Source organism: Rhipicephalus sanguineus, chromosome 1, assembly GCF_013339695.2.
Source record: "Rhipicephalus sanguineus isolate Rsan-2018 chromosome 1, BIME_Rsan_1.4, whole genome shotgun sequence".
In the NCBI taxonomy this organism is placed as follows: Eukaryota; Metazoa; Arthropoda; class Arachnida; order Ixodida; family Ixodidae; genus Rhipicephalus; species Rhipicephalus sanguineus.
In genome coordinates, this window is record NC_051176.1 from 27,766,755 (window position 1) to 27,785,746 (window position 18,992).

Here is an 18,992-nt window from a genome sequence, read left to right on the forward strand (position 1 = left end):
CTTCTTAATCTCATCTACCCACCTAATTTTCTGTCTTCCCCTTACGCGTTTGCCCTCTCTTGGAATCCAGTCAGTTACCCTTAATGACCACCGGTTATCCTGCCGACGTGCTACGTGCCCGGCCCATATCCATTTCTTCTTCTTGATTTCAACTATGATATCCTTAACCCCCGTTTGTTCCCTGACCCACTGTGCTCTCTTCCTGTCTCTTAAGGTTACACCTTTCATTTTCCTTTCCATCGCTCGCTGCGTCGTCCTCAATTTAAGTTGAACCCTCTTTGTAAGTCTCCAGGTTTCTGCTCCGTAGGTAAGTACCGGTAAGATGCAGCTGTTATATACCTTCCTCTTGAGAGATAGTGGTAGACTACCATTCATGATTTGATAATGCTTGCCGAATGAGCCCCGTCCCATCGTTATTCTTCTAGTTATTTCACTCTCAGGGTTCGGCTCCGCGGTTACTACCTGTCCTAAGTAGACGTACTCCTTTACAACTTCCAGCGTCTCGCCACCTATCGCGAAGCGCTGTTCTCTGCCAAGATTGTTCCACATTACTTTAGTTTTATGCATATTAATTTTCAGACCTACTCTTCTAATTTCCGTATCCAGTTCAATAATCATGAGCTGCAATTCGTCTCCCGCGTTACTCATCAATGCAATGTCATCAGCGAATCGTAGGTTACTGAGATACTCTCCATTAACTCTTATCCCTAGCTCTTCCCAATCTAGGGCCCTGAAAACCTCCTGTAAACACGCGGTGAATAGCATTGGAGAGATCGTGTCTCCCTGTCGTACGCCCTTCTTTATTGGGATTCTGTCGCTTTCTTTATGAAGGACTATAGTGGCTGTGGATGCGCTGTAGATTTCTTCCATTATGTTTATATAGGCTTCGTCGATGCCCTGATTCCGCAGTGCTTGCATGACTGCTGATGTCTCCACCGAATCAAATGCCTTCTCGTAATCTATGAAGGCTATGTATAGGGATTGGTTGTATTCCGCGCATTTCTCTATCACCTGATTGATAGTATGAATATGGTCTATTGTTGAGAAGCCTGTACGAAATCCTGCCTGGTCCCTTGGTTGATTAAACTCTAATGTCGTATTAATTCTGTTAGCAATTACTTTTGTGAATAGCTTGTAGACAACGGACAGTAAGCTGATGGGCCTGTAATTTTTCAGGTCCTTGACGTCCCCTTTCTTATGGATCAAGATGATGTTGGCATTCTTCCAAGATTCTGGTATCCTCCCTGTCGAGAGACACTTCGTATACAGGGTGGCCAGTTTCTCTACCATAATCTCTCCACCGTCTTTCAACAGGTCTGATGTTACCTGATCCTCACCAGCGGCTTTGCCTCTTTGCATTCCCTTTAGGGCTTTCTTTACTTCTCCTGTTAATACTGGTGGGATGTCAGATTCCTCTGGGATATTACTGCTTCTTACGTTATCATCCTGACTGTCTCGGCTGCTGTACAGATCTCTGTAGAACTCTTCCGCTATCTCAACTATTCTATCCATATTGGTTGTGACCTTGCCATCCTTGTCCCTTAACGCATACATCTGATTTTTGCCTATGCACAGTTTTGTCTTCGTGAGTGCGTTTTGGGTTCAGCTTCGTACAGCCTCTATCTCGGTCAGACGGCAATGCCTAGCGTCATTCGCATTGAATGACATTTGTATTTAATTTCGTCACCTCTCTGCTATGCTGGGGTTTTTATTGTTACCCTCTCCTGTGGCCCTTTAGACCCGCTGGAATTATGCTTCTGCCAGTAGGGGTCATACTGTGTAACATTCGAAGAAGATGGAAACAAGAATCAAGTTCAGGAGAATATGGAGGCTTGAAGAGATGAGAAAAATTCTTGAACAAGGAGTGTCATTGGAAGTAACGTTTCAACAAATGCACTTGTCAAAATACTGGGTCCAGCAACATTCCCTGTTCAGGGATACTTTCATCCAGTCGAAGAAGATTAGATGTCAGCGTAATGGGACGCATTCATGGCAGCGTCTGGAGGAACTGAAGAAGACGATGCGCCCTGTTTTATTTGGGCTAGCTTTAATCTTGGCCATTGCTTGTTACGCTCGTAATTACGTACCACGTAATTTGTTCCTGCCTGTGTTGTTTTCATGTAACAATATTTCATTGCCATTTGTGGAAAATGACAATTGCAATCAAATTAGTTTGGGTAACTCATTCAGGTTTGTTTTGAAACCTGTCACCTACTACAAGGGCAGAATAAAGCAGTGAAATTCAGTCCAATCTTGAGATCACGACCGCAGGTATATTGTGTAGTGCTTATTATAAATATCAGTTGTAGGAAAACCATTTCTGCATTGGATGCAACTTTTTAACGCGAGCTCGTTCCGCAGAAATTCCGTTGTCGGTGTCGTTGTCGTTGGTTGTGAGCGAAAAATCATCATCTTGTATAAAATAAATAATAAAATAATCTTAGGTTAGAGTGACAATCGAACCCAGGCCGCATGCGTGGCAACCAGGTGTTCTACCTCAGAGCCACTCCATTGCTTGGAACTGCACTGAAATTAACTTCAATGCTTCACAAACATACACGTCCTGTGTACAGGTGTCACAGTACGAGAGGTAATATTGCAGTAAAACGGGTTACAAGCGTATATTGCCATCGGGCGTCACACCATGTGAACTGCATAACGAGTTGGTGTTTTAAAGCCGGCCACCCATTACAAAAGGCATACACATTACTGCGCGTATTCTCTTACGAACACGTAGTGGGTGCATCGCAACTTCAAAAAGGTATGCGTAATTGCTGCTGGTTTAAAGCATGCCACCCATTACAGACGGTATACACATTAGTGTGCACATCGTCTTACACACACATAGTGGGTACACTGTTGTCATAAAAGTGCTGCTGCAGAGGGCGGGAACCTTTACCTTTACTATAGGTATGTCGAGTGTGTGCGTGCATGTGTGTGAGACCAGGTGAGTGAATATAATGACAGGCTAAACAGAGCACGATGAGGATGGAGCCGGATATCGCTATCGTGTTCAACTCTTAAAGGCGGAAGCTTAAGCGTCCCCCAATTTTTATGAGGGCTGACTGTACACGAATGAAACAAAGAATGTTTAAGCAAAGCTTTATTATTTATGCAAGAGGTCCGTGGTTCGAATCCCGGTGCCGGACAATTCCCAACCGGATTAAAAAAAAAAATCCGCGTGATGATGGAATTGTGTAAAAAGGCCTGGGGTGCAGCCTCACTGGCGACCACAGCCAGCAATGCACTCCCTCACCAGAGCAGGATTGGCCACCCTGGTGTAGTACTTGGCCACTACCTCCCACATGAATACACCAATTAACCCTCGGCCCTCAGTCCCCAGCGGCTGCGAAGCAACTGACCAAGGCGGCGGTCAGACCTGCGACGCAGCAGAGGGTGCTAAGAATCTCTGGGTCCGGACAGGCTGCCATTGGAATCTGTACTTGGCTACATATAACGCTAGAACTTTATCTAGTGAGGCGAGTCTAGCTGTACTATTCGAGGAATTATAGGGTGTTAAATGGGATGTAATAGGGCTCAGTGAGGTTAGGAGGCCACAGGAGGCTTATACAGTGCTGAAGAACGGACACGTCCTATGCTATCGTGGCTTAGCTGACAGAAGAGAACTAGGAGTGGGGTTCCTTATTCATAAAAATATAGCTGGCAATATAGAGGAATACTATAGCATTAATGAGAGGGTGTTATGCATCGTGATTAAGTTTAATAAGAGGTACAGGATGAAGGTGATACAGGCCTATGCGCCTACATCCAGCCATGATGATCAACTGGTTGAACGCTTCTACGAAGACGTAGAATCAGCAATGAGTAAGGTAAAGACACAGTATACTGTACTGATGGGCGACTTTAATGCAAAAGTAGGCAAGAAGCAGGCTGGAGATCATGCACTTGGGGAATATGGCATCGGCTCTAGAAATGCCAGAGGGGAGTTACTAGTAGAGTTCGCAGAACGCAATAATTTACGTATCTTGAATACCTTCTACAGAAAACGGACTACTCGTAAGTGGACGTGGAGGAGTCCTAATGGCGAAACTAAAAATGAAATAGACTTCATAATGTGCGACCACCCGGGCATTATACAGGATGTAGAAGTAGTTAACAAGATCCGATGCAGTGACCATAGAATGGTAAGATCTAGAATTCAACTAGACGTGAGGAAGGAACGGCAGAAACTGATACGCAAGAAGCCGATTAATGAACTAGCACTGCGAGGGAAAGTACAGGAATTCAGAGTTTCACTTCAGAATAGGTACGCGGCTTTAACCGAGGAAACCGACCTTAGCGTTGACGCAATGAATGATAATCTGACTAGTATCATTAAGGAGTGTGCAGTCGAAGTCGGGGGTACAGTCGTTAGACAGGACACTGGTAAGCTATCCCAAGAGACGAAAAACCTCATTAAGAAACGTCAAGCTATGAAAGCCTCAAATGCAACAGACAAAATAGAGCTGGCGGAGCTTTCGAAGTTGATCAATAGGCGTAAAGTAGTCGACATAAGAAAGTATAATATGGAGAGAATTGAGCATGCTCTAAAGAACGGAAGAAGCCTCAAAGCTACGAAGACAAAACTGTAGTTGGTACTGGTTCATAACTGAGGATACTTTTGACGCAAATCGAACAAGGACACATAACACAAAGAACAGGACGGGCGCCGAACTTCCAACTAATTTTATTCCACAGCGGAAAAGATGACTTTATAGCACAAGCCAACCCACACGATGAGTGCGCGCGCATCACGTTTTTCTTAACAACCAGGGTACAGGGAACCGCAACGTGCTGCTGAGAAAACTAATCTCTTTATCTTGAAGGGATAGTGAAGAGGCGACGCCTGCGTGAGCACGCCTTCGTCAGCACGGTCAGCACCCCTTGCAATAAGAGGAAGGGAGGGGGTATAAATTAACATAACATGCAGCGTGAAGTACGTACTCTTTGTTTTTTTCCGGCAAACAGTCCTCAAACTAAAGTGCCAGACCAATTCGATCTCAACAGCTTGTCACTGAGCTGTGCTGTCTGCAGCCACGTTCAACCTGTTTCTAGCTATGTTCGTTCTTCAGATATGCAAGCCTCGAAAAAACGTGCTCGCGTGCACATGTAGAAAACTGCAATTAAAGCTTTACAGCCATCTCATTAAGAAGAGGAACATAAGTCAGATCCGCCGCAATGAAAAGGTGTTATGCGGTGAAACACAGAAATTAGAAGGGGCCGCTGTCACGGGATATAGTGCGTTTTTTTTTTCCGAGGATCGGTTTCGTGGACCCACAAAAATGGCTTCGCGGTCCCCAATTTGAGAACCACTGATCTATACTTTTAGGAAGCTCCCAGATTCGCGTTGTTTTACGACGATCTTTTCAGTCGCTGTGAGCCGCATAAAATAAGTAATTAAATGGTGTTCACGTCTTTGCCGTGAAGAGCATGCACTTGAAAGTGCTAATATTTTTGCGCGTAAATATCATGCGAAGACTCGGGTCTTCTAAGACGTGCTAGCGCAATACATGCGTTGCTCTAATGTTCGAGGCGGTGGAACACACGTTTCTGCCATATGGCGAAACACAGGATGGCTATATTGTAAATACACCGCTCAGAAATCGCCACCTTTTACAGCCCGGTGAGATACAACGTAGCACGTGTCGCCAAAAAAACGTTGCGGGCGGACTCGGTTAACGCCGACAAGTTGCGCGTTGAGCCGTGCGGTATTAAGCCCCTTTGGGATCGTATTTCATTGTCTGCACTTATGCGGCCGTTAACAGTCGTGAACGTCTAACGCTGTCGGCACTCAGCGGGCGTTAGCGGTCCGGCACTCTTTACGCGGTTTCTCCGTCTTAGGAGTTTAGGAAGAACATGGCGGCTGACGCCGACTACGCGTGAGAGCGGGTTGAGAGAGGAGGCAGTGGTCGCTACTTAAGAAGAGCAGGGAAATATCTAGCGACTTTAGCTTGTATGACCCGTTTGACGAGCTGCTGACGACGAGATGCTGGACACCCACTGCCGCTCTCTGCAGGAGCAAGTGCAACAATGTGGCCAAACAAGAGCCCGAAATCCCGCCATATCCCCCACCGCCGGGGGATCGTTTGTCCTGTCGGGGAAAAGGTCGCCGTCTCCTCCGAGGAGTCGCGGGGGGTCGCGCCCACTCACTAATCCGTGACGACGTGGTCACGTGATCCGCAATTCCCCCGTGTCCCCCGCCGATTCCTCCCTCGTGTGAATACCCCTTAAGATGCGCGGGGGGATCTTATCAATTTGGACTTCATACGGGAGGGACATGACAGCGACGGCAAAAACCCGTCGAGATCGCAATAAAAAAATTTAAAAAAAGCTTTCACTTGCTGTAAATGGGCCTGTTAGTTAAGCTCGCTCTCGCCTGCAAATTTATTCTATTCTTCACAGAGTCCTAAACAGCATCTTTGAAGCTCAGGATCAGAGCGAGTCAGCTCTCGGATAGCTGCCAACAAGCGCCGTTGTCTTTTTTCTCGCCGATAGGGATGGCTTGCAAGATACTATACTAGGCGAAACATATCTTGGCATTGCAGCGAAGGCTACGGAGGCGGGGCGTCCGCACATTTGTGTTACTACGCAAGTAGTTCGGCATCTTGCAGCGGATTTCCGTTCCAGTTTCGGTTTCGCTTGCTCGCATCGCTTGAGCGTTTAGCAATACGTATACATGCAGAATGGGAGTGAAATTGTGATCAGTGTGCGTAGATGCATCTACCTACTGTACTGTGTATTGTCACAGGGTTGTTACGTTGACGAAGGCAGCAGTGGACATGTCGAAGATGAAACTCTTTGTTTGGCCGAACTTGTGGCCGGGAAACGAGTCAGTCAGAGCGTCGTCTGTCAATAATTCTGACAAGTGGTAAAGCGTGTCGGCTTTTATACATGTTCTATCGAATGTTCCAGCGTTATCGCTGGTGGCCACGTAATCTCTAGACTATTCGCGTACTGCGCGTAATCTTAACGGAAAGATCTAAAACAATCGCTGACTCTTCTGGAACATTGCATCGCGGTCTGCGCGGAGCATTCCAAACAGTCTTTGCGGGTAAAGCCGGAAGACAACAAAATAAGACACATGGCAATATGATGAACGCCGCCAAGCGCACACCGCAGCCTGAATACGGTGTTTGCTCGACTGTAAAGCGATCACGATTGTAACGCGAGGGATGACTTTAGGAGCAAAAATTTTGAGAAAAATCTCGCATTGCATTCGAATAAATACGGAATGCAAGTACCATGATGCCGCTGAATTTGGTTTAGACTTAAAGAGAGCTAATTAAAAAGAGACTGACGCAGATTATTTTATCAAGCTTCGCTAGTCACACACCTTCACATAGCGTAACGGCCACCGATGTTTTTCCATCTGTACATGCAGTATGTAACAGGTATTGCCCGTAATACCGATTGTCACTGGTACAAAAAATAAAGCATGAAAACCGTTCATATATTTTATTGCATTGCATCCAGGCGTGATTTGAAAGAGCACGAAAGCAAAAGGCAAGTAATTATATTTTGCAGCACAAGAAGGCACATTGCGAACAAAAAGACCAAAAGTTCTTGCTGCTCTAAATCAGGATTTTCCAGACGCTTCGTTAACAAATCAGGCTTGTCTAATTCACAAATCATTTTACATTTTTTCAAATTAATCATTATATCCAACAACAAAAGCATTTCCACATAGGCTTTCAAGCGCAAATAAGAAAGCTTTTCCGCAGTGGGGAATACAATATTTTTGGGCACTCTGTGTCAACATATTGATGTGCACTTATGGCACAGAGAGTGATAACCATAACTTTTTGCTGACACTCGTAACATTAATGCACTTGTGACATAGAACATAACCATTACAGCCTTTTGCTGGCACTCGATGTCAACATTACAGTTTACACGTTTGAGTCATGACACAGAACATAATCATAACAACGTTCAGCTGAAAAGCCATGGCAACTGAGATTTCGCACTTTTAACCATAGGTCGGCAAAAAAAAAAGCTGCAGCTCACTTACTCAAGAAAATATTTTGCTCCGAGAGCTCACTGTGACTCAGGCTCACCAAATTTCCCTCATCCGGACTACCTAAACTTTTTTTCGACCAGACTCACTCGAGCTCAAACTTTTTTTATTTAAATAGAAAAAAAACAAAAAATTGAAAAAGATAAACAACGAGCTGAACTATGCACATATGCAACGTGCGTCGTACAACTTAGCGCTTGTAGAGTCCACGGGCAGAGTCTAGCACATAGAGGGTTGTGTCACGTAACACCTTGGATGCAGTCCACACAGCCAGTCTCCCATAGAGGGACATATGACATGACTAGAAAGTATTATCAATAATACAATGCTATGAAAGTAAAGAACCATGATAATTGTAGGCAGTTCATTAAGTCTGTATCAATTAAAAAATCCCAAAGAGCACTCATAGCCCGTCTTTGATTGTCAGGATTTGGCCAAGTTACCAACCTTGCAAATTGAGAGTGGTCGTTTGTCAAGTCTTTTGAGTCGATCACTAAGTCGAGCACGCTGTTCTTCATATTTCGGGCACTTTATAAGGAGATGCTCCACTCATGCATCAGAATTATCACAATGGTCGCTGGTATTGCTCGGCAGAATAACCATTTCTAATAAAAATCTAAACACGCAAGAGTAGGAACACATCGATAACAAGGAAGGCCAGGGTACCATAACTCAGTAAATGAGTGAATAAAACACAAAAATGACAAGTGGTATCAAAATTTCAGGTCCCATTGCCACAGAAATGAAACAAGGCAGCAAGCGCCATTGACATGAGATCAAAAAGAAAAGGGAACCTCATTTTGAACATTTCAAATCTGAACTAAGCAATGTGGTTCTCGCTGATGCAGCATACAACGATAACATTCACGACCAAGATAATCACATCCCAGCCACCGTGACGGTACAGTGCTTACAGTACCTGGCTGCTGACACAAAAAGCTCATGTTTGAGCGTGTCGCATTTTAATAAACGGGAAATGCCAGATGCCGTGTACTTATATTTGGGTGCACATTAACAACCCCCAGAGGTCAAAATCTGTAGAACCTCAAGCACAGCATGCCTCATAATCACAACGTGGTTTTGGCACACAAAATCCCAGCAGTCATTATCACATCCCGATAACGCAACCAGAACATGCACGAAGTGCAACAAAAGAGATCAGCAGATAAAATCACAATGAAGTGAATAAGCGATAAAAATGTAAAGAAACAGCAGTGACCGATAGTCCTCAAAACAATATCACAGTTTTGGTTAGGTACATGTGCAATCATTTGCTCGAAGCATTGGCAAGGCACACATGGAGAAGTCGTGGCAGTTGATCAATTCCACTCATGTCGGAGCTGCTCGACTCATCTGAAGAACTTGAGTCTGTGCACAAAGAAATGATGAGACTGTCTGTTTGGCTGTCTATAATGCCATCACGCTCCCATGCCTCATCCTCAAGCCTCATCACGTGAGTGCAGTCATGGAGCCAGTTCTGTTGGGTCACACTTGCGATTCCTTCCTGCAGCAGCTTCTCGACAGATTCAATCCTTGAAGTCTGTGTTACTTGAAGCAACATAGCCTTTGACTTGGCTCCATACAAGCTCTATAGGATTTAGCTCGCAGTGGTAAGGAGGCAAGCGCACAACCTCATACCCGGCAGCACTGGTAAGTTTGTCAACCTGGTAAGCAAGGAAAAGATGCTTATTCTGCTTAACGAGCTGCAGCACACTTTTCAGTTGGTCATCCGAAAAAGGAATATTTTTCGATATCAAGCAGGACTGGATTTCCGCTTTTCTGGATGATGAGCTTGGTAGCTTCTCAACCTGAGCACTATGATATGACGCATTATCCATCACAACCACACTGCGTGGCTTGATGTTCGGTAACAGCTGTTGAACAAACCATTTCTGGAAACGCGAAGGATCCATTTCTGTGTGGCAATCACCAGCGCCCTCCTTGGCATGGAAAACTAAGGCGGCTCCATCAACAAAGCCTTCTGCACTTCCAGCATGCAAAACGATTAGGTGTTTTTCTTTACCACTCGGTGCACAGAGGCCAGTTGAGAGCCCTTGACGAAATGCGTCTTGCCGAGTCATCACGCTGGTGTCTGTTCAAACTCTCCCCTTTGTATGGCCGGCGTTTATCGAGGTCTCATCAAGGTAGTAGATGGTCCTGTAAAAGAGAAAGCAGTCATATTGTTAACAGCGCACTTTCACTGGCAAGAGCCCAATAACAAAGCAGACCGCCTTCATCCGAGGTTATGCCTCTGTTTAAGGGCAAACGATGTGCACTGACAAAACCTATATGAAACATATCACATAGATAAGCTGGCAAAACTCTGTCTGTGAAAGACTGAAACCAATGTTTAGGAAACTTGTTTCAGGCTGCCAGAAGCGTAGCCAGAGGGCGGCACTCCGGGCATGTGCCCTCCTCTCCCCCCCCCCCCTCCCGCAATTTTTTTCTTCCACAAAATACACAGCACAAAATGACACTCGACCATATAGTCCGACCCGGCCCCCACTCAGACTAAAGTGATGCTTCCCCCCCCCCCTTAAAAATATTTCTGCCTACGCCCCTGCAGGCTGTATATCAAAGCTGATGCAACCACGTCCCCAATCCCCAATTACGTGCGCAGCGTATTCGCTCAATAAAATCTACAGTTCAGAGGACATCACTAGCTATTCCTTTCTCCAAGCCATTAAGATTCCTTGCTCCTACGCGGAAAAACGGCAGTAAGTCTTCGCAAACGATGCTACGGGAAATGCTGCAATACACAACGCTGAGTTAAACCTACACCACATGCAACGGAATCGTCGGCGAATACTAGTATTTATTGTAAAACCGCAAGCATGAACAGCCACCCTATCTTAATGGGGAATTTCGCTGCGACTTAAGACAGGATTATGTAAGGCTTTCGATCACTCACGTCAATAGCACACGTCTGGCGATCACAATTGCAAAGCACACCTATCGTTTTCTCTAACCAGTAGGTACAACACATCGCGTAGTGAACAGAGAGTTTGCAGAAATAAAAAGAACGTAAGAACTTACCGCCGCTGCCTCCGCATTTCTCGGATGGTCCGGACGTACTTTCGACGCCAAGCAACGATGTCGTCTCTCTCGAGCAACGCGGAATACCTTGTTCTTTTTCGGAAGGCGAACCCCAAGTCGTTCAGCATTCTTTGGATCGTGCGAGTGCTGATGGTCGGCATGTCCAGGTCAGGGTCACTGATCACGTCGTTGCGTATCTTCTCGGCCGTAGGTATTTCACTGCGCATGAAGTAGCTGTGCACTTTGCACCGCAGTGCTGCCAACGCAAAGGTGTCACAGCGCAGCAGCCGCGTCTTGCGAGTGATGCGCTTCTCAGTTTGGCCCGAGAAATTCAATTTCTTGCGCTTCGGCGAGGCAAGTGGGGCCCGCAGAGCTTCAGCCTTGATACGCTTAACTGTTCGCTCGCTCACTCCGGTGAGCTCGGCGGCAGTCCGGCACACTGCATTTGCAGACAAGTCACGCTGACGGCGCATCACTCCAGCGTAGACGTTGCAGATAACTTGCTTGGTATGTTTTGATACCCACTTTCTGTCACATTTAGTGTACAGCTTCTTCGGAGAACGAGACGGCGTGTTTGCGGCCGCACACGATTCAGGCGGCATCGTGGACGCCATGTTTACTGAGAGAGCAGGTGTGAGGAAAACGTGGTGCTGTCCAAGAAATAAAAAAGACAGAAAACAAATTGAAGTTTACAATAACTTTTTTTCACAAGCGGCTTCCCATACTCGTTCTCTTTTTAAAATGAAAAGAATCTTTATTTATTCGAGCTAGGTAACTTTTCGAATTAGAAAATAAATATAGGTACTATTTCTTGGCGCGCGCGCATGCAGGCACTCTGGCTCTGTAGCTTTCACAGTGGTGCCAAGAAAAGTTGTCGCCGAGTATAGCCTTGTCGACGACATCCGCTTCCTGAACGATCGCTTGCAAGATAACTCAAGCTCGTCTACTGCTACCGCTTCTACAACTAATCATGCTTGTTACTTGATAAGCGGCGATAAGAAAAACACCATATCGGCCGCTAACGCACAGCACGCGCGACAAAGAATACAGAACTACACGGCGTAGTCGCAGAACGCCCTGACAACAATCGGAATATGATGTGCCGTGGTTCATGGTTCCCGCAACCACGCATTAGCCGGATTCTCTCCCACTCCGCCGCTCCGAAGGCGAGGAGAGCATCGAGGTGCGCGCCTTCCCCGCAGCCGCAGCGGCCGTTCGATTTCAAAAATGCGTTCACAAAATCTGGAGCCCTCGTTACCGCGACTTTCGTTCCTTTTCAATAGGCGAGACCCACGCCGTGGGAGGCGCTGCGGTGCCGGAACTCGTTACACGAGTGTTGACCCCTGCGCTGTCCCCTTCAAGCTGCCTTGAAAACGCGTTGCTTTGCTCGCACGCTGCACGCGTTCTGCACGTGTTTTTGAGAATTTCGCGTCGCGCGCGGTTAGGATGTACACGCTTCTGTCCCCGTGGCAACAATTTGGTGAAAGGTCAGCGTCTGCTCAGCCATGTAGCAGATGCGGAGCAAGTGACAGCAGACGACGCCGTCCTCGTCAGAGCGAAGTGCATTTCGCAAGTGAAGGACGACGCTGTTTACGACGTGCAGTTAGCACAATGTTCTGTACGTTCATAATTATATACCTATTTTTTTGGTTTGCTGTGTGTACTACGCACTGTGTTTGTTACAGGATGCATGGGTAAGGCCGCTTCTCGTGCTTTAGGTTAAGCGGCCCTGGCGCTGTGACTGGTATTAGTTGGGATACCTTAATTTACTAGCAACCAGTCGAGTTATCGTGCGGTACGCAACACTCCAAAAATAAATGGTCTATTTTGGGCTTCTTTCTTTCCCGCAACCGAAATTCCCATCTACCTCGCGTGTCCTTCCTTACATTATCGCCGTTCTCATAGCCGGTACTCCAAGTTCACGAACAGCGTGCGTAATATCAACGTTACATAGCATTATTAATAGGGAAATAACGAGCGCCCAGCTTTCAGACAAACTTTTTTGTGTGTGCAATCTGCGGGGGAAGAGCCAATGGCTGTCAAGGCATTTTATCTTGGTCACTATTGAAAGTGCACCATGTTGTTCGGGCTGTACCTGCACACTCAGTAACAACTAGTTCACTGTATCTGCCAAAAAAAAAAAAAAAAAACCAATGGACGTGCAACAACGGCTAAGGTTTTTTTTTTTTTTTAACACGAAAGTGTTTTATGCCGGGGTCCACCAAGACTTCAGTGACGTATTTCCGTCGCGGAAATGACGTCGAAAAAGTTTACACGATCAGATGGCAAAGAAAAAAAAAAGTTCCGTCAACGGTCATCGAACCCACGGCCGCTCGATTCGTAACAACAGGTGCCGGGCACGCTGTCCACCACGCCACTGTCACAAACTCTAGAGGCTTTACAAACGCGCCTTTTATATCTACCACTCTACCGGTCGGCATGGTGGTGTTGCCCTCTGGGAGTGGTAAAGTAAAGTAATTCGTCATTACTGTGGCCTCCGCGATTAGCACCTGCAACGCGTTACGCGTCCGTCCCATTCGACGCGTTTTCAATAGAAGTTCAATTTTGTCAATGCCTTAACACACCGCGAGGTGGCGATCTTAGCCCAAGCGTCATAAATGAGTCGGCCTCGCTCATAGCATCACGCTAATCCAAAGCAACAATAGCTCTGCGACGCGCGCCTGCCTCACCTGGCTGTAACACCGCGTTCCCCGCTCACGCGCTCGCCCAGAGAAAAATCGCGGCCGGGCTACTGGGGCGGCACGACGCGCTTTGCGTTTCCCTCTAGTCCGGCCGTGGTGTTCAATCACATTTTAACACGCCGCGGGATGGCGACCATATGCGACGCTCTTCTGGCCATCGCACCTCGTTCTCTGATTACGCTTTCATCGTTAACTACTACAGCCACCACAAGGGTTTGTTTAATCATTTAACATGGACGTTAGTCGTCGAGATGGAGATGTACCACCAATCATAAAAGTGGGTGCATTCACGTTAAACGGTGCTATATCTGCCAGACATCAATATACATTGTACAAACGCTCTTATATCAATGTACAGTAAACATTCAGTTACTTCTGTAAGGGCACGCTTTACTTTCGTGCTATTCCGATCCCTATGACGGAGGGATCAACCATCTTTTTTCTTTCTTTTTTCGTAGTTGTCGTGGTCGTGGCCATTCAAGCGTGAGCTTCGCATTCATGCCTGTCGTCTGCTTTTTTCGTGCCGTCTGTTTGGGGATCGGTAAGATTTCACTGATGGAGCTGACCCCTTCGTGTTTGCATGGCCATTGTGACCTTTCTGTCGGGGTGACATCGCGGAACGAGGGGCATTTCACGTGCAGCGCGCGCTTCGCAAATGCGTGGGAGCCTAAGGGAGCGGAAGGGTCGTAACACGCTACTAGTGTACGCTTTTTCCGGCAGGGGAATGGTAAGCGCTGGCGTCGGCGGGCAGACTTGAGCGGTTCTCCCCTATAAAGTTACTGTGGATTTTCCTTGATGGGGGCACAATTTCTCTGAGTATTTCCAGACTATCCAAAATCCCTGAGAATTCCCGGTTTTCCCGGTCGGTAGACACCCTGCTCATGTACATGAACCCATTTTGTTGACAGGTTTTCACTCGTCCACTCAAAGAGATAGGGATGCCAGTGACTTGTGGGCTTCCATTTATTCAAGGGTAAGAAAAGTTAACTATAATGACGTCATGGTAAGTTAGTTGTCACTGCGAATATGCTGACACTGGCGGTTGTCTCTGAATTTGGTGTCAGCACATACTGATCTTTCAGTGAAACATTTCTTTTCCCATGCCTTGATAACATTGTCTACTGTATAGGTGGGCTTCGGCGAGAAAGGTTAGGATGCTTGTGTCACTACCACTGCCATTGCAGTCCACAGTGTTATGTACGTTGGCAGTGTTATGTACATCTTGTAAAAATGAAGCGGAAAAGGAGAAACTTCTGTGCATGGCTTCTTGGTGCAGTATGAGGGCACCAACACTGTCTAAATGTTTGCCTCGTGTGCAATAAACGATATTGTTTAAAGTTAGCGCATGTGTTGTGTCTCTCCATTTTTGTCCTTGTGTTGCTTATGTGCAAAAATTCTTAGTCTGTTGCCAACTAGGCTGAATTTTTCCTGAAACCTCCGCTACCCTGTGCTGCATTGTCTGTTGTCTTTTGACCAAACTATAGCCTCTTGTTTTTTTGGTATGTAGGTGTATGTGCATGCTTGACTGAAACATTTTTTTTACTCAATGTGCCGTCTGTGTGCAGGATGAAATTAGAATTCCCGATATTCCCTAAACCACAATATGATTGTGACACACACTGCTGTGAAGGCGCTAGTTAATTTCGCCTACCCTAGATTATTTAACATATCTAGATTTACTTCATTAAGTGAGACAAAATCAGCTGTTCAACTGCCCCTGCTTTCGGCATTTACAAATGCTCGACAATTTGACAAAGTACTGCTCTTGTGCTTGTGTGTTTGCCAAGCCAGCCTTCCAATTTTTGTTGTGGTGATACATGTCTGCTCGATGGAGACACCTTGTGCTTACTGTGCCTTTTGCGTGCAGGTTCTTGGGACAAGTTCATCAATTCCATTGCTCCATGCTATGCCAAGTGGCCAGCATATTGGTTGAAATTGCTACAATAAAGGTTATGATGAACATTTGTTGAAATTATGCATTTACTTTTGGAAGCGCAGTATAACGCATTCCATGCAACATTACTAATGAAAATGAGTTGACTTAAAATGCTTATGTTTTCTGGAGCGCAATGGATTAAACCGTGCCATGCCGGAATAAACAACATTAACTAATTCTTTGGACAAAAGAACACCGGTTTGGATGATATGAAAAAGTCTTGAACACGGGGTGTTGCTGGAGCCGTTTCTACAAGCAAACTTGTCTTCTTCGTGGCTGCAACTTGGAGACAAGTCGGCTTGTCGAAATGTTGGCTCCAGCGACACCTTAGTTGTATCATGCCAGCATTTCACAATGAAAAGTTTGAGCTGTTCACTGTTAGCCTGTTACATCCCGGTGATGCAAGCTGATGCATTTATTTTATGTTATTCTTTATGCCTCAAGATAAAGTTTATCAAGAGTGATAACTAATGGGAAGCCTGCGTCATATGGCATTGGATCAATTTCTGGAGCATCTCTAGCCAACAAAATTGATAATCCAAAAATGGCAGAAGTTCAGGGGAAGATGGAGGTTTGAAAAGATGAAAAATTCTTCGACACGGGGTTCCACAAGCAGATTTGTCTTATTCAAGGGCATAAATTGAAGACAAGTCCGCCAGTCGAAGCGGCTCCAGCGGTGCACCCAGTATTCCAAGGATTTCTCATCTCTTCAAGGTCTCATCTTCCCCTGGACTTCTGCCATTTTTGGATTATCAATTTTGCTGGCTAGAAATTAATCTGACGCCATATTACGCAGGTCTTTCTTTAGTTATCGCTCTTCACAGTGAACAACTGAACTTGATTGCAAAACGCTGGCATGATGCAACGAATTGACTAGGGCAAACTCGTCAACAAGAATGTTTGCATAAAAAATAAACATCTGAAAAAAGTCTTAAAAGTTGTCGCAATAAAATTTTTACAATTCTTCCAAGAGGTTTTTTAGACTTCTTCCAAGCAGTTTTCTAGACTCGTAATGTGGCGCTAGCACAGCTACAGGAGGTTTTCAGGCTGCTTATGTCTAAATAGCATCTCAATTAAACCTTTCATATTCTCTATGTCTTTCCTGTCTAGATGTTTGAGAAGTTTTCTAGCGATTGTTGCGTTTCTTCGGATGTACGTGTGAGCGGTAAGCTGCCAAGCTTTGCTTTTTTTTTCCTGCTCATCTGTGCTGCGTACGACAGCCGTTTTTCCTCCAAGATTTTATAGTTTGCTTTTTATGCAGCGCACATCTCGCGTCTATTTCCCGCCTGCAGGTATTATGAAAGCACAAACCTGACTTTGAGGGTTAGGGCAAAAAACAAAACAATTGCAAGGCATGAGCCAACACGAGCATTTTCTTTTTTTTTTTTTTGTTTTGCAGTTTTGGACCTTACGGGAAGTACGCGTGGAGGGAAGAGTCTGTTCTTTGATTGACAAGAATTTGTGCACTTCATAAACCAGCTCATGGCAGCAACAACGCACATGATTAGTGCCTGGGTGATCTTCTCAGTGCCCTGCCATATTGCTGTTTCTGTAGCGTTTATAGCAAGTACTGTAGTGGGATGAATATTCTATAGTATATGAGTCGCTGCTGTGCATGCTGTACTTTTAATTTGACTTTCTTAACTGATGTTGCATTAACTTTTTTTTCTCGTATGAATGTTATCATGCCTCTGTTAATGCATTGCTCTCGTTCGACGGTTAACGTTTCAGTAATCTTATGTTCTCAGTGTATAGTCGTACGAGTGGTAGTGATCTTGACGTGCTTTCTAAATTTAGTCTTCAGGTTTCTAACTGATATTCTCCTGTGTACGAGTAGACTGTCTTGCCATTATGTGTTGTAGTAAATAAAATGATTACTTCAGTGAAATTGCATCAACTATGTTTTGTTGTGCAAAAATAAAACCTCCACGACTGCAACAATCTGTTTCGATGGAATAATACAGAACTTCACCCAGCGCAGTTATCAGTTTAAAATCTCTTTCTTTTAACCAGAATACATAAAAATTTTCATTTATTCATGCAGATACCTAAAGGAGTACACATTCATTCCAACTACACCATAGTGTTTGTTTGTCCATACTACAGCGGGAAGCAATCTTTGTGGTTTTATACACTTATCACCGTGAAGATATTTAAAGCACGGTCACCCGCAATATTTATTTCTCGGAATATTTTACGACTGGGAATACCGATATGCTAGATGAGTGTGATCATTATCTTTTGTTTTTTGCAGTAACAAATGAATTATCAAAGAAAGAGTTTCCAAATCGAATGTCTGAACTTCACGCCAAAGCTTTACTCCCAGTCATTATTATGCCAGTATATTCAAGATGTTTTTTCTGCGGCTGGTTTTAGCAAAAGAAAAAGAAACGTACACGTAACCACTACTTTACATCTTTATTTTAGCCAAATGGCGCATAAGTGTTTTAAACAATAGCAAAGGTCCCCATATCTCCCGTGGAGGAAAGTTCCCTCGATTTCTTTTCATCTAAGTGAGTGGTTGGCGGCCGCAAATGACTGACCGTTCAGAAGCGGTCAAGGATAGATTTCGGTTTCAGTTTTTTACTGCGCGAAGCGCCACCTGCTTCCTGCAGCTGGTGTCATGGCGACTTCCTGTTTAACTTTTTTGAAACTCCAAGCGACTTGCAAGCTTTCCTTGCTCCGGTAGGCCGTACTTGACATCGTGGAATATATACGCGCCTGTATATGTTGTGGTTATATTAAGCACCATCCGGGATATCGAGCATCGACATTTTATGTGCGACACTTTGCCTTTTGCCACTAGAAGGTAAGCAAAATACCACTGCATCCTGCACGACGTTCCCGCTGTCTGCGTAGCGAAGCAAAAATCCTGCTGTCCTGAGTAGCGAACAGGCTAGTAGCATAGCGCGGGAAGACACACGGACAAAGAAGAGGTACGAGACGAACACAAGCGCTAACATTCAACAACGAAAATTTTATTTTCGGGATCGGTCATATATACACACAAAATAGAATTTTCGTTGTTGAAAGTTAGCGCTTGTGTTCGTCTCGTACCTCTTCTTTGTCCGTGTGTCTTCCCGCGCTATGCTACTAGCCTGTTCAGGATGAACCAACAAGCCCATATTGGTACCCTGAGTAGCGAAGCCTTATCGTTTTTACGGTGACCGCTGTCCTTGCATCTGAGAACGACGTAGGCGGGATCGACTCATCCCACATCGCGTTAACTATTGGCCTCGAGATCTTGGAGTGGCGCCCTCTCGCATGTGACGTCAGAGCGGGGACTCCGCTCTCAACCGCG